This window comes from Felis catus, chromosome A1 (assembly GCF_018350175.1).
Source record: "Felis catus isolate Fca126 chromosome A1, F.catus_Fca126_mat1.0, whole genome shotgun sequence".
NCBI classification, from domain to species: domain Eukaryota; kingdom Metazoa; phylum Chordata; class Mammalia; order Carnivora; family Felidae; genus Felis; species Felis catus.
Genome location: NC_058368.1, coordinates 238015003 through 238023659, shown reverse-complemented (window position 1 = coordinate 238023659; position 8657 = coordinate 238015003). Strand labels below are relative to the sequence as shown.

Genomic DNA, 8657 nt, shown 5'->3' with positions numbered 1-8657 from the left:
CACGGCAAGTGTCCGTGCTGTGGATGGCTGCTTGGGAAACAGGGCTTTTCTCTCCTCGCATCCTGAGGAGCCGCACAAGAAGACAACCTGAGGCCCAGCCAGTGACAGAGACAGGAGTGTCTCCACTCCCTTCTGAGACTCGGTTCTGGAAGGAGGGCCTCTAGGGCCAGGGCCTGGCTCCTTCCTGGCAGAGGCACCTGCCACACTCCTGCCCAGAGTCGGAGGGCTACGGCCACTGCTATATGACAACAGCAAAGAACAACGAAGAGGCCACAGCCAGAACCTGAGGGCAGGGTCCTGGTGAAGGTGGGGAGGATGGAGGGTCCACGGGGGGAGGATGGAGGATCCAGAGGGGGGAGGACGGAGAGTCTAGAGGGGAGGATGGAAGATCCAGAGGGGGAGGATGGAGGGTCTAGAGGGGGAGGACGGGGGATCCACAGGAAGAGGACGGGGAATCCACAGGGGGAGGACGGAGGGTGTACATGGGGAGGACGGAGGGTGTACATGGGGAGGATGAAGGGTGTACATGGGGAGGGCAGAGGGTCCACAGGGGGAGGACGAAGGGCTCACAGGGGGAGGTTGGAGGGCTCACAGGGAAGGACAGAGGGTCCACAGGGGAGGATGGGGCATCCACAGTGGGAGGACAGAGGGTCCATGGGGGGAAGATGGAGGGTGTACATGGGGAGGGCTGAGAGTCCACAGGGGGAGGACGGAGGGTTCATGGGGGAGGACAGAGGGCCCACAGGGGGAGGACCGTGGACTCTGATAGGGCCTGGAAGGGGCAGTGTGGTTGTGATGTGACAATGTGCCAGGGAGGGTGGTGACAGGCAGAGCCCCACCCGCACCCACCGAAGAGGGGAGAGGGAGAAGAAGAGGAGGGACCATGAGGGGAAAGAGTTGACACAGAAGGACCTGGAACAGACACCCTGTGTCACCAAGCAGAGGGTCCCCGGGGCTTCGCGTGCACGCGGGGTGGAGGGTCACCGAACAGAGGGCCCCTGGGGCTTCGCGTGCACGCGGGTGGGGTGAAGCGTAACTGTCGCACTCAGAGACCTGGAGCTGTGGCCGTGGCCGCCAACAGCCACAGGCTCGTCCCTGAGCAAATTCCTCCTGATCTCTGTCCTTCCGGAATGTGAGGGGCTCACAGTTAAATGCACAACTTCGGGGTGCCGGGCCCGGGAGAGAGACACATGCAAGGAACAGCTTTCCCGTGTTCCGGAAGCCTTCCCGCGTGGTCCCGGGTCAGCGGCAGGAGCAATGGGGTACTCCGAGGGGGCCCTTTCTTAGGGGCGGAGGCAGCCTGGAACGTTCTGGAAATGGGTGTCACCGGGCAGGCCCCTTCCTTGCAGATACCCGCTCCAGGGGCTTCTCCCGCCTGTCACAAACAGCACCCACACCAGGGGACCTTGGGCAGAGCCTCTCCCGCGCAGCCCCCTGACCCGGGAAGTTTCTGCAACCGCCAGAGAGCGGTCTGGGCAGGATTCCTGGGCTTGCGGGGCAGGAGGGCCCAGAAGACGTCCGGCAGCAAGTCCCGAAGAGCCATCGTGGGAGCCGCCCACTGCCCGCCCCGGGGACAAGCGGCCGTGTGAGCACAGCAGGGCCGCTCGGGGACTGCCCGGCCCCGATGACACCCCACACCCCCTTGCAAAGAAATGCCCTCTTGCTTCCGTATTTACCTTGCAACAGAGCGGGGGTCTGAGAGGGTCGAAGCCCCGTGAGGGCTGGCGGACGCCGGGGCAGGGGCCGGGGCAGGGTGTCCCCCTGCAGCGGCCGCAACGGACACTAACAACGGCTCTATTACCGCCCGCCCGCCCATCGGCCCGGGCGCCCTCCAAATTAGCCACAAAGAAGCCCGCCTGTCAATATTAATTCCGCCGCAGAGATGACTTGTTACGGGAGAACAAAGGTGCTCGGCTTGGGCAGAACAACTTAACTCCTTGTCTCATAAAATTTAAGCTGCTATTGATCGCCTCCTTCCATTGTGTGAAGGATTAAGGATGTGCGCACACGCAGGCGCGCACACGCAGGCGCGCACACGCACACAGGCGCGCAGACGCCGGCCGGGAGGGGGCTCGCCCGCGCCCCCGTCGCTCAGGCGGGCTCGGCCCTCCCCCCCCGCGCCCCCGGAACCATTCAGCAACACGAGGCAAATTAAATCAATGGATTCATCCTAGCAGATGGCCACTTTAACACTCAGTTAGCCTTTAGATAATTGAGCGTTGACTCCGGAATCATAAAATGGATGGCTCGTTTGTACATTTTACTGAAATAGATCGCCGAGGTTAAATAAATGAAATCCCATTTGTCAGGCGGTAATAAATGGTCTCCCCTTCTGCAAACAGCTCTGTTTGGCCTAATAAATACAGGGACGTTACAGCGCTCCTCCCTTGATAGGGTTACAGCTTAATGAAATGGTCTCCCCTCTGCTTGTTTCTGCCTCCTCCTGCACCGTGTGATAAGTAGCAAACCAACGAAGCTTGTAATTACAATCTTACAGAAACCCGGCCAATCTGTATATAAATCTCACCCTCCAATTACAAGATGTAATAATTTTGCAGTCAGGCTGGTAATGAGGTCTAATACTCACGCCTGCGCTAATCCCCCCTGGATGCTGACTCTATCAGATGTTAGCTTTGTAATTATACTGGCAGAAAATCATTATTTCATGTTCAGCAGAAAAATGAGGTTGGTGGGAAGTTAATTTTCTCTATGCTCTGTGAAGCGTAGACAAAATTTTAATGATTTAATCATTATGGTTACCCCTTCTGCAATTGACCCACGTTACTCGTGTAGAAACATTGGCACATTTAAAAGTCCCTGTTACCCGATAAAGCTTGCCAGGTATGCAGCTTTTAATGTAAGAATAACTGTATACAATTAAACTATTACCCTGCTGCTAGGGAAAGTTCATTGTATTTTTAGTTTTCATTATTGGCGTGTATGATTCACGGAGATGCTTATGTCTTGCCCACACTCTAATAAATGGCTAATTTTTTAAAAAAAAATTGAATTATGCTTTCCCGATTATGTCAACCCCGCAAAACATCATCATAAAAGACCGATGCAAGCAGGTGATTGCTGTGTGTCAGCCTGAGAAGTCATGGCTACTGGGTCTCCTGTTAGGAATGAGAACAAAATGGGGGGGAGTTGCCAAGACCCCATTTGGGGACTGCGACTTCTCGGATAGACGCTTTAATATTTCCAAGGCTGGATGGTGCAGTGTTTAAAACAATGCACTCTCAAATGTAAGTGAAATAATTTGCTTCTAACAGTATTTTCATTCCATATTTTTGGTAACTCTTTGGGGACATGGGGAAATCACACACGTGTGCACACACACGCATGCGTGCACACACACACTTGGCATTTCACACGTGTGCACACACACGCTCGCTCACACACACACACACACACACACACACACACACACGGCATTTCAAGCAAGTTACAGGCTAAAGGAAAGTAACGGAGGAAGGTTATTAGCATCACACTCTCCAGGAAGATAAATTTAGTGGTAGACTTTTGAAAACATAAAACAGCATCCTCCCTGTGCTGTATTCGTGGTAAACCTAGCTTCGTTCTGAAACCCTAAAAACGTCAGAAAAGTGTTTCTGGCGGCCTGGTCTACGCTTGCCGGTAGCTTAGCTCCTTCCTTGCTTCCATCCCCCCTGCTCGGGTGTTGGCAATCCCACACGACAGGTGGACCGATGTCCCAGTGAGTCACGCACGGTGCTCAGGGTACAATTGCGCTCCTCGTTCCAGGTTTACCTTTCCCCCCGTCCATGCTTTTCTGCGAAAATTAAGTCTTCTGAGTAGACTTGACCCGCCTGCCTCCCTAGGACCATCAGCTGCCTGGGGTGGGTCCCCGAGGACAGAGATGCAGCAGTTTGTGCCCTGGTGTGACGAGCAGGGGTAGCCGCGCAAAGGAGGAGACCCCAAGGAGGCGAACCGCCATGGCTAGGGGCGGGGGAGGAGGAAAATTCGCAACCGGTAAAACAGCCTTTTGCTAAACCTCATCCACGTGGAGAGACTGCCAGATAAAATTTCACACACATTATAATGATAATTTCCAGCCAGATGCATGTGGGTAAGTCAACCTCGGAAGTTGGTTCCTTCCTTCACAAAAGGCCAATCACAACTCTTGGAACATCAAGATAATTAAAGAATCTGCCTTGTTGGGATGCAAGCCAAAGGGACGATTCTGAGCCGATGCTGTGTCAGTCCCATGTGTCAGCACAGCTGAGGATCTTGGGAGACACAGAAGGACCCTTGCACCGAGGTGGCATTCATTTTTTTTTTTTTAAGAACAACTTTCCTTCCACCTAATCCAAAGAACGGTGCATCTCGACTGCTCTGTTTCCTTCTTGAGGTAAGTAGGGTCTGGCTGTCTTGACCTTTTGCAAGGTGGGAGTGAGTGGTTGGCAGATTATAGTCTGGTCTGAGGGGTGGGTTTAGAAGGTCCGAGCAGCTCCCCCCCACCACAGGTGCTCAGTCTAGGACTCGGCTCTCATCTGTGTGTACGTGTGTGTGTGCGTGTGTGAGTACTTGTCTATCATCCAGCATCTATCAGCTATTATCTATCTATCTATCTATCTATCTATCTTTCTTTCTTTCTCCTCCTCCTCCTCCTCCTCCTCCTCCTCCTCCTTCTTCTTCACCTTCATCATCATCATCATCATCTCCTTGCTGGTTTTGTTTCTCTGGAAAACCTGTTTAACCCTGTGGTCAAAACTCAGTATTTATTTCTGTGAAGGGGACAGGCATTAATCTGCAGAGTAACCAGATTCTCTACCAAAGGAAGACATTTTTCTTTCCAAAAAAACCCAAATAACAGACTATGTGACTAAGCACAGGAGGAGACTGGTGAAGCACACCAGAGCTGTGTGACGGCGCGTCCACTCAGCGCACCGGGCGCGAGTGGCCCCTGCCTCTCCCCCCACAGCCTCCAAGCCCTGGACTTTGGCAGAGAGGCATCAGCTCCAAGGGCAGATCTCTGGCTCCGAAGGAAGGCACATTAGTGGGTTTCGATGCAAATGGTTTGCTTGTATTTCTAGGTTGTTTTATTTTCTCTTAGTTTCTGCAAACTCCCCTGAGTCCTTTGTGGAGGAGGCAGGCAGGACTCATGCGTACACATCAGTAAAAAGGAAATATCAACCATAACTAAAAACAAGATGTTTGGGTGGCCGTGGAATGCTGGGGTCAGATGCCTGGCACTGACATTTGGGGTCACAGAGGGCACCTCTGCCATGTTCCCCACCATGTACCCGTCGGTGCCGCTGTGGGATGTTGTGTGCACTTGCCCCAGGAAGGTCCAGCCCCGAGTTAGCTGCAGGCAGGATCAAGAAGGCAGTCAATCTGGGTTTGAATCCTGGCTGGACATTTGACTGTGAGATCAGAGAGCGAGCACATATTCTCTCCTGACGGGATAATGAATAATCGTCCTCATTCAGGGAGATCTTACGAGGGTTGAATGCACAGGTGCTGTTTAGCACAATGGCCCCAAAAAGGGCAGTTTCTTGGAAAATGTTAGCCATGATTCAACCTGGATTTTGAGTCAACCCTGCCCACGAATTACACAATAACGTGTCTGCCGGTAGGAGGGAGTGTTCTGGAAGCACGCTCTTTGTCAGCCACGCCCGCTTGGAGGTGGATGTGGTGCGGGGGCCACGTGAAGGGAAGCCACTCTGCTGAGCACGGGGAGAAGGAGTCTCCTCCACCAGCTGGGCGCAGATCTAGAGACACAGCCTACAGACAGCACCACCTCCCACTACTAACCCGTCCCTGCGTCCTTTGCTTCTGTGTGCAGGAAGCATGATGACATCAGCTTCGCCAAAGTTCTTCTTCCTGTGATGAGACGGCAGAGATTCTCCTAAATATTGGGAAAATGGAGGACACGCTCAGGGTTTTTCTTCTCCCTGGCGTCTTCGCGGTGTTTACGTTTGCGTCCAGGCATCGTGTGCGTGGGACCCGGTGGGCGCGTAAGGAGCCAGCGGGACCACGTCCACATCCTTCCCGCCCGAGGGTGGCCGGTGCATCCCTGACGCCCACCAGGACCAGAAGGCCCCGCGAGAGGACTTGGCTGGTGACCTCGCGGCAGGAGACTGTCGCGGCTGAAAGAAGCTACCGGCACCAGAAGCCCAGCGTGCTCCCTGTGGACCCAGTTTCCGGGGCCGTGATCCCCAGCTACATGTGGCCAGCGGAAGGGCTCGGCTTGCAGTCCAATGAGGGTGATTCTTAAGATTCAGACTTTCGAGGGGGAGAGACAAGGGTCTCTCTGTTCCATGCCCCGGTCGGTGACCCGAGGAGAGCTACCGAGCTCCTTACGGCTCAGCACCCTTCTCCCTGAAGCGCAGGTCTAACAGCACTTCCCGTGGCTGCCGTGAGGTGGGGAGTGGTTGGCAGGGAACCGAGTTGGTGAAGACACAGATTTGGAGTAAAACCAGGCTTCCGCCCTCCTCCCTATGGCCCCTTTCACTAGGATGCTCCCTCACACACACACGTGCACACACACGCCAACACACCTCTAAAAGCAATGGAAGTGGAGAACTGCCCAAAGTCAATAGCGGGAGAGGCCGGGATCCTACTGCGTGATACTCAGCCCACTCCATGCCCCCCTCTGCTCCGCGCCCCAGGCTCCGGGCGCCCCGTCCCCATCTCTCCATGAACGTGTCCCCTGCCGTGTCCCCAGCAGGGCAACTCCATAGCGTCTGACCAACAGTCTGCCTTGGTCTCCTGGCCTTTCCCACATGCGGCTTCATGGCAGTTGGAGGAGGGAAACCGTCTGCAGACCCCCCGTGGGAAGCGGGGAGGGGGCCTTTCGCTTGTTTGTGCCGAACCCTGACTGCCACGCTAAATGCAAATGTCCTTTCAAGTTACTGACGACCGATGCCAATTTCTGAGATGGTTTTCCTATAAATGTAGGGGACAATATCCTGTGGTTTGCAAACCACAAGTTACGACTCTCCCTTTATATGTGTGTTGGTTGGTTTCCCGCTGCAGTGAAGGAACCAGTTTCACAGCGTGGGGCTGGGGACCCCCAGATCACCTCTGAGATGAACACAGTCCAGTTTCCCAAATTCCTGGGACTAAAAATAATTCTATCCCATGAAAGGGCAATTTTTTGTAATGACGAAATCCCTCATTAGGTGAAGGGTCCCCCCTCCCCCCCCCCACTTTAAAGTCTGGTAACTCCTTCGTTTGTTTGTTAAACCTTTCATATTAAGGGTTAAGAGATGATAAGATTCCCCATGGACAGATGGCTATGTTTTTCTACGTTTCCTGTTTTTATTTTAAGCACAGATAGTTATTAAGACTTGGTATCAGAATTGTACTTTTGATTCCTAATATACGCCAAAATACATTTTATCAAATATTTATAGTAGAGTCATGCATAAAGCATATAACCTCGAGAACACGAACCATCAATTTGTACTGCTCTGGACTCCATTTGGCGAGTTAAGGGATTAGGAATGAGATTTAAGGAAAAGCCAAAGGGTACATTTGTTTGTGATAAATATTTTAAGCATCTGTCATAAAATGTGGCCAACCCTGTCTGCACTTTGATGACTGATTTCCATGTTTTATCTCTCTCCTCACCCCGAGTTCCTTTTGTACATTTTCACAGATAACTGCCGTGATTTCTCTTGCCCTGAAATTTCTGAAGTTCACTTGGAGGAACTCTTTCGGAACGGTGGACTTTGGGGGGAGGGCTTGAAAAGAAAGGGCCCAACCTCCCGCCCCCGGACAAGGACTCTGCACGTGAAGCCGGAAAGGTCTAGACGTCTCACGGCAAATCTCGCCGATGGGCGGAACCAGGCTGGACGCAAACCCCTCTGCACACTCTGATGGTGCCTGCTCTGCAATTTCTGTCCCGTCTTGATAAGGAACAGTTCTTTCTATCAGTGCACCTGCCCGGAGGGTATACAGTTCGACACAGGTTTCATGTCGCAGGTCTTCTCACTTTTAGAAGGTCCACCTCAAGATAAAGCACTTGACTTCACCCTCGGGGTAAGCGTTGACTCCCACACATTTAGAGTCTTCTTCTTGGCAGATGGAGTTTCTCCTCTCGGAGGAGAGTATTTGCATTTTTTGGATTAGGGGGAGATTTTGACAAACCGGAAGTCCTTTGAATCATAATAAAGCATGTTGGAATGGTGTCGAACATGTTTATTAAAAATACATGTGTTTGCATTGGCAAGAAGCCTTTCAGAAAATGCCAAGAGTTCCCAGGCACTTTTCAGATTCTCTAGATAGTAAGTGATCACTTTTCAGTTTTCATAAGCGTGCCGAGTTGCCTTACATCCTCGTGTGTCAGGAAGCGCGGCGGATAAAGAGCTGTGCCTCGCCTCCAGAGATCCCGTTCGTTATCCTGACACCGTTGGATGTTGCTACATGATAGGTTATTTTGGGGACAGAGGTATCATTTCTTCTACATCCAGTAAAAACGACCCTAAACTTTTTCAGAAGATGAACATCCTACCTTTAACTGCCATCATAATTAAAGAGACCCAGTGAAAACTGGGGACTATTAGATGTGCCAGTGACGAATTCTTGTAGCATCCTTCCTCCATAAACGTCTTTGTTTCCCCTCCTTCCTGCAGGCAGCTCCCCCCTCCCCAGAGGATTCCGTCAACGCCCCCCTCCTGGAGCTTGGCGAG

General features: G+C 52.6%; 1 long non-coding RNA gene across 1 annotated transcript; it reads left to right on the top strand.

The window, feature by feature from the left end:
* The first annotated feature begins 4217 nt into the window (after positions 1–4217).
* On the top strand, positions 4218–8156 carry LOC109493163. Its single transcript, XR_002147236.3, has 2 exons — positions 4218–4369; positions 5807–8156. It is a non-coding gene; the product is annotated as an uncharacterized LOC109493163 (long non-coding RNA).
* Positions 8157–8657: the final 501 nt, after the last annotated feature.